We start from the raw sequence: 6,927 nt of genomic DNA on the forward strand, positions 1-6,927 counted from the left end.
TAAGTGGTGACAAAAAGATCAGTCCACCAGTAGGGAGGCTGTTTATTGTATTAGCTTTGAACAGAAATCTAAAAATCACATTCATGCTTTGGTGTCTGCTGCAGGAGAAAACATTTGCTCAGAGCAATAAAATGGGCTTTCAGTTCTAACTCAGTTACTTTGTCCTTTATATTTTTCTTTCAATTTTGATGGAACATCTGTGGACTTTGCCTGATTGTGGTGTAATTCTAAGAAGTATTAACTTAGAGATCACAGTAAGATAAAGTAGAATTCAACATAAAGCATTTAACAGGAAAAATAATCTTTTACTGTTAAGAGGAGAGTTCAAGTAAGATAAAACTGTTTGGAAAATTTATGAGCCAAATGATATTTCATTGACATATATAAAGAAAAAATGATTGGAAACACTAGGACAAATTGACACAACTACAATAGTAAATTGGAGATTGTAGAACATTTCTACTTCTCAGAAAAAATAAGTTAAGCAAACAATAAATAAAAACTCAAGGTAGAAACTTCTCTAGTCAAAGTTACCAGTGGCTTCTATGCTGCAAAATCCAGTAGTCAATTCTCAATGTTTAATTTACCTGATTTCTCTCGGGAGAACTTGACACAATTGATCACTCCCTTTTCCTTGAAGTATTTTTCTACTTGGCTTCTGGATTTTCCTCCAACCTTATTGGCTGAATCTCCTCAATCTTCTTCACTGCATTTTCTGCAATTCTTTGACCACTAAATGTTGCAGTGTCCCAGAGCTGCTCTTCCTGAATCTAAACTTACCTCTAGGTGATCTCATATAGACTTGATGCAGTAATACCATCTAGATGTTGAAAACACGTATTTATATCTCCAGTCTGGATTTTTTTCCCTTTAATTTCCAGGCTCTCGGGTCAGCTTCCTCCCTGACGTCTCCATGTTGATAATGCAGAGACAATCCAAACTTAGCACCTTTTAAACTGAACTCCACCCCATCCCAAATTTGTGTCTCCCTCTGTCTTGTTCTTCCTTCTGCTTACTCAAGCCAGAAACCTTAGAGTCATCTATGGTTCCTCTCTTCCATATCACCCCTACATTCAATCTATGAGCAAAACCTGTTGGCTCTACCTTCAGTGTACATCCAGAATTTGACTCTTTCCCAATACCACTAGTACAAGCCACAATCATACAACATAGGGATTATTGCAATAGCATAACTGGTCTCCTTACAGGTACCCTTGCCTCACCCCCTGCTCTAGGCTCAACACAGTAATTGAGACACTCCTTTACATCTAAGTACATTATACTACTTTTTCCACATCTCACTCAGAGTAAAGTCTCTACACTGACTCTACATGATGATAGCTTTCCGCCCTTTTCTCTTTCTTCTTTTCCACTGGGTCTCTTTGCTTAGGCGCAGTGGCCTCCTTGATGTTCTTCAAGTTACCAATTAATTTCCTGCTCAGAGTTTTGCCTTTGCAATTCTTCTTGCTTGGAAATTGTGCCCTCAGATATGTGTGGGGCTCACTCCATCACCTCCTCAGGCTTCTACTTGTTATCACTTGCTAAATGAAAAGTCTTCCTTGACTGTCTTATTTTATTTTATTTTTTAAATTTATTTATTTATTTATGGCTGTGTTGGGTCTTTGTTTCTGTGCGAGGGCTTTCTCTAGTTGCGGCGAGCAGGGGCCACTCTTCATCGCGGTGCGCGGGCCTCTCACTGTCGCGGCCTCTCTTGTTGCGGAGGACAGGCTCCAGACGCGCAGGCTCAGTAGTTGTGGCTCACGGGCCCAGTTGCTCCGCGGCATGTGGGATCCTCCCAGACCAGGGCTCGAACCCGCGTCCCCTGCACCGGCAGGCAGACTTTCAACCACTGCGCCACCAGGGAAGCCCCGACTGTCCTATTTTAAATCATACACCTATCCTTATCCCCCCACCAGTTATCACCATCTCTTATATAGTAGATTTTGTTTATTTTCTGTCTACCTCCACTACTGTAAAACCCATGAGGAGAGGGATTTTTTTTTCTGTTTTGTTCACTTCTGTTATCCTCAACATAAGAACAGTGTCTGGAACATAATAGGCATTGTATGAATATTTGACGGATAAGTAAATGAATACACATGCCACAGGCTGTGTTTTATTATAAGCTGGTGATCTAGAGGGGTTGTTAGCTTCATCTTCTAAAAGCCACACTGGGGAGAAGAAGCATGGGTCTGAGAAATTAACATCAAAAACGTAAGAAACCACTGAGGAAGTTCAAGACTTCAGGTTTGGTGTGTGTGTGTGTGTGTGTGTGTGTGTATGTGTGTGTGTAATGAGTATGTGTTGGTGTCTTGTGGTCTTGTGGCTTCTGTAACGAACTACTGCAAACTTGGTTGCTTAAAACAACAGTTTTCTCTCTCTTTCACAGTTCTGGAGGCCAGCTGTCTGAAATCTACCAGGGTATCGCTCCCCTTGGGGCTCTAGCAGAGTCCATTCCCTGCCTCTTCCAGTTTCTGGTGGCTGTCCCAGCATTCCTGGGCCTGGAGCTGCTTTACTCTGGTCTCTGCTTCCATATTCACATCATCTTCTCTCTGTGTGTCTGCATCTTCTCCTCCCTCTTCTCTGTCTCAAATCTGCCCTTCTCTTAAATCCATTTATCATTGGATTAAGGGCCCGCCTGGATAATCCTCATCTCAAGATCCTTAATTACATCTGCAAAACCCAAAAAGCCTGGTGTCTACAGGATAGTATTAGGACAGGACTAAACTCCTGCTGTGGTAACAAACTGTTGAAAGCAGGTGAATATAGTCCAGCCACTCTTGAAAATTACTCTTCCAACCTCTCCCTTGCCATGCCCTACTGCCCCCAGACTGGTAGATTACCATAGAAAGAATTTGTCTCCTCCCAATGATGCTACTTTCGAAGAGTTAAGGGAGAGTCCAGAGAATTGCTTGATGGTATAATATTAAATTGGTAATACATAATAGTAAGATATCTGGAAATCCCCAAATGTTCATGAACTAAATAACACACTTCTAAAGAACTCATGAATCAAAGGAGAAATTAAAAGGACACTTAAAAAATATTTTAAATTGAATTAAAATGAAAACACAGCATATCAGAATTTGTGGGGTACCATTAAAACAGTACTTAAAGAAAATTTATAGCACCAAAGTCACTCTGTTTTATAATTTATAACACTCTGTTATCTTCACTTAACATAGATTAGAAAAGAAGGAAGTTCTCAAAACAATGAACTCAGCTTTCACCTTAAGGGGAAAAGAGCAAATTAAAACAAAGCAAGCTAAAGAAAGGAACTAATAGAAATTAATAAAATAGAAAAGAGAAGAAACATAGATAAAAGTCAATGAAACCAAATCCTGGTTCTTTGAGAAGATCAATACTATTGATAAACCTCTAGCTGGATTTTAGGGAAAAAAAAAAGAAAAAAACAAATTATTAGTATCAGGAATGAGAGAGGTGACATCACCTCAGATATCAAAATGATAAGGGAATATTTTGAAAAATATTTTGCCAATAAATTTGACAACTTAGATGAAATGGGCAAATGCCTTGAAAGACACAAACTACCAAAGCTCATCAAGAAAAAAATAGATAATATGATGATTTCTATATCCATTAAAGAAATGGAACATTTAGTTAAGATCATTACCATAAAGAAAACTCCAGAAAACTGGTGAATTCTACAAAATAAACATTTAAGGAAGAAATTATACTAACTCTACACAAATTCTTCCAAAAAATTGAAGAGAAGGGAATATTGTCCAGTTCATTCTGTGAGGCCAGCATTACCCTGATACCCTCTTTCTGCCATGTGAGGACACGACCAGAAATTGGCAGTCTGCAACCCAGAGGAGGGCTCTCACCAGAACCTGACCAGGCTGGCACCCTGATCTCAGACCCTTGGCTCCCAGAACTGTGAGCAATGAATTTCTGTTGTTGATAAGCTCCCCACTTAATGGCATTTTGTTATAACAGCCTGAACTGACTTAGACACTATTCCTTCTGTTCTGTTCTCCCTTTCTTCTATAGATAACAGCTTATCTCAATTCTTGGTTACCCATTCTCCCCTTTATTTTTAACAGCTAAGCAAATATATATATATATATTTCTATTGCACCATTCTACCTATATTACACAAGGGGTTACATACTTACATATATTGTTCTATACCTTTTTACACTTAAAAATTCAATCTTGGTGATTAGTCCATATTATGCACAAGTTTTTTCCTCAATTTTTTTAACAGCTTCACAGAATTTCTTTGTGTGATTATGTTATAGCTTATTAATTGACCTTTTATTGACATTTGGATCATTTCTAATCCTTTGCTATTGCAAATAATGCCACAATGAATAACCTAGTGCTTTAATCATTTAGTAATATTGGTAGTGTATTTTTAGCATAGGTACCTATTAGAAATTTGTTGGCTCGAAAGACAAATACATAATTTTTTTAGATATTGCCAAATTCTCCTCAGTAGGTATTACAACACCATTTTGCATTCCCACCAGCAGTGGATGAGAGGACGTATTTCCCACAGTTTTATCCTCAAAGTATTTTGTCAAACTTAGAGTTTTGCCAGTCAGATAGGTGAGGAATGGTGCTGTGGTGTTTTATAGATGTTTGTTTCTCCTGTTATGAGCATCTTTTTTAGGTTTAAGGCCCTTTTTTATGTTTTTTCTTTTTGTGTAATATCTGTTTATATCATTTTACTATTTTTCTATCAGATTGTTGGTTTTTTTTTTTTTTTTTTTTTCGGTACGCGGGCCTCTCACTGTTGCGGCCTCTCCCGTTGCGGAGCACAGGCTCCGGACGCGCAGGCTCAGTGGCCATGGCTCACGGGCCCAGCCGCTCCGCGGCACATGGGATCCTCCCAGACCGGGACACAAGCCTGTGTCCCCGGCATTGGCAGGCGGACTCCCAACCACAGCGCCACCAGGGAAGCCCTGTTGGTCTTTTTTCCTCTTCAGATTTCCAGGAGCTCTTTGTATATTCTGGTATAGATTCCAGCTATCTTTTCTCATTTTTCCTCTGCATTTTTTCCTTTGCTTACAGTATTTTTCGATGTAGAGCCTTAAAATTTCTTTGTGTGTAGTTGAATTTATTACTACCTCTGAATTTTGCATCATAGGAAAAAGTTCCCCACTTCACTTGGGTTTCATCCAGTACATTTACCGTTTTTTCCCCCTTCTTACATTGGGCCCTCTGATCTATTTGGAATTTTCCTTGTGCACGGATAGGCATTTGAATCTAATTTTAGATTTTTAGTTGTATGTGTCTTTCTCTTGATTGCCATTACCACACTGTTTTAGAATGTGTTTTATTATCTGGTAGTGCTGCTTTGCACAACCCCTCACCCCAGTAGATTTTTTTTCTCCTTAGGGTTTTCATGATTATTCTTCTTGGTCACATATACCTCAGTCAGCACATAAATGCCCCAGCTTCCCAGTCTCTGGCAGGACAATTCTAGGAAATCATCTTCCACTTCTCAGATAGGATTACATCCAGTTGCCTACACTGTTACTCTTCTCATTAACACCTCCTTTATTAGTTTTTTCTCTTCTTGGTCTCACTTCCTCACTTGTGCCTCCTCGAATCACCTTCCAAATAAATTAAAAGTCTTTGCCTGGAGTTCTGCATTTGAGGAACCCAAATTAAGAAAGAATCATTTTTAGATTTTGACCTAGATGTAAAAGATACCAACCACGGAGTCCTGAGTATGCTATATAGGTGTGTGTGGTGGTACAGAAGGGGAGGGAGAAGTGGTGCCTTCTAATTTAACTGTTCAGAATGTTGCTTTGTAGCTTGTTCTCTGGATTATTGCCCTGTAGCCTATATCTGATCTTTAGACTTAGAGCTTCTCTGAAATGCCCTTGGGAAGCGTTGGTCTCATCTTCCATATTTTGAACTCAAGTTCCTTTTTCTTTTTTTTAACATCTTTATTGGAGGGTCATTGCTTTACAATGGTGTGTTAGTCTCTGCTGTAGCACAAAGTGAATCAGCTATAAGTATACATATATCTCCATATCCCGTCCCTCTTGTGTCTCCCTCCCACCCTCCCTATCCCACCCCTCTAGGTGGTCACAAAGCACCGAGCTGATCTCCCTGTGCTATGCGGCTGCTTCCCACTTATTTATTTTCTCCGTCAGCTTGATCCCATCTGTGTTAGTTTCTAGGATTTTCTCAAGATTTTGAATGTTCTGCTGGCTGTCTCCCTCTTTTTTCCCCCAGTGTTCTTATGTATATGTATATGTCTGTATTCTTGAAGCAAAACTTCTTAGGCATATTTATCTGAGTAAGTTTCAAAGTTTATTACTCATTAATGAGGGATTAGCAGTTAGATAATTCCAGGCAAATTCAAAATGACAGGAAGAAAACTGGTTTAAATACATTAAGTTTTTAACTAGGCACAGACTGCTATTTTATTTCGTATAATCACAAAAAATCACATTCTTATCAGTGATATGGGATGAGATTTGTGAAATGGATGAATTGGAGCTGTCCTCCCACAATTGTCAGGCATGAAATGGATATCAGAAGTAATAAGTAACATATCTGAGAAGAAAATTAAAAGCAAGCTGATCTAATAGTTGAAATATACCCAGAAACAGGTTTTATACCCTGACAAAAGGCCAATTAGAGGTCAGCAAGATCAGTAACCTTCACTGGCTGCAACCAAAGATGCTGACCAAACCAGCTGCATAAATCTCAGTCTCTATCTCTCTCCCCCTCTCTCCACCTTTATCTCTACCTGTATCTCTCTCTTTCTCTCCCCACCTCTTCTCTTTCTCTATACCGCTGTTTACTTATCCATCTGTAAAGATGTCTTTTCTCCTTGGTAATTAATAAGTAATCTATGGAGTTATACTTTGAAACTGTAAATATGCCATAGCCTGATAATTTCTCACCAGTGACTTTAGCATCCATTCATGATACTGGCTT

The sequence above is a fragment of the Pseudorca crassidens genome, chromosome 4 (genome assembly GCF_039906515.1).
Source record: "Pseudorca crassidens isolate mPseCra1 chromosome 4, mPseCra1.hap1, whole genome shotgun sequence".
NCBI lineage: Eukaryota > Metazoa > Chordata > Mammalia > Artiodactyla > Delphinidae > Pseudorca > Pseudorca crassidens.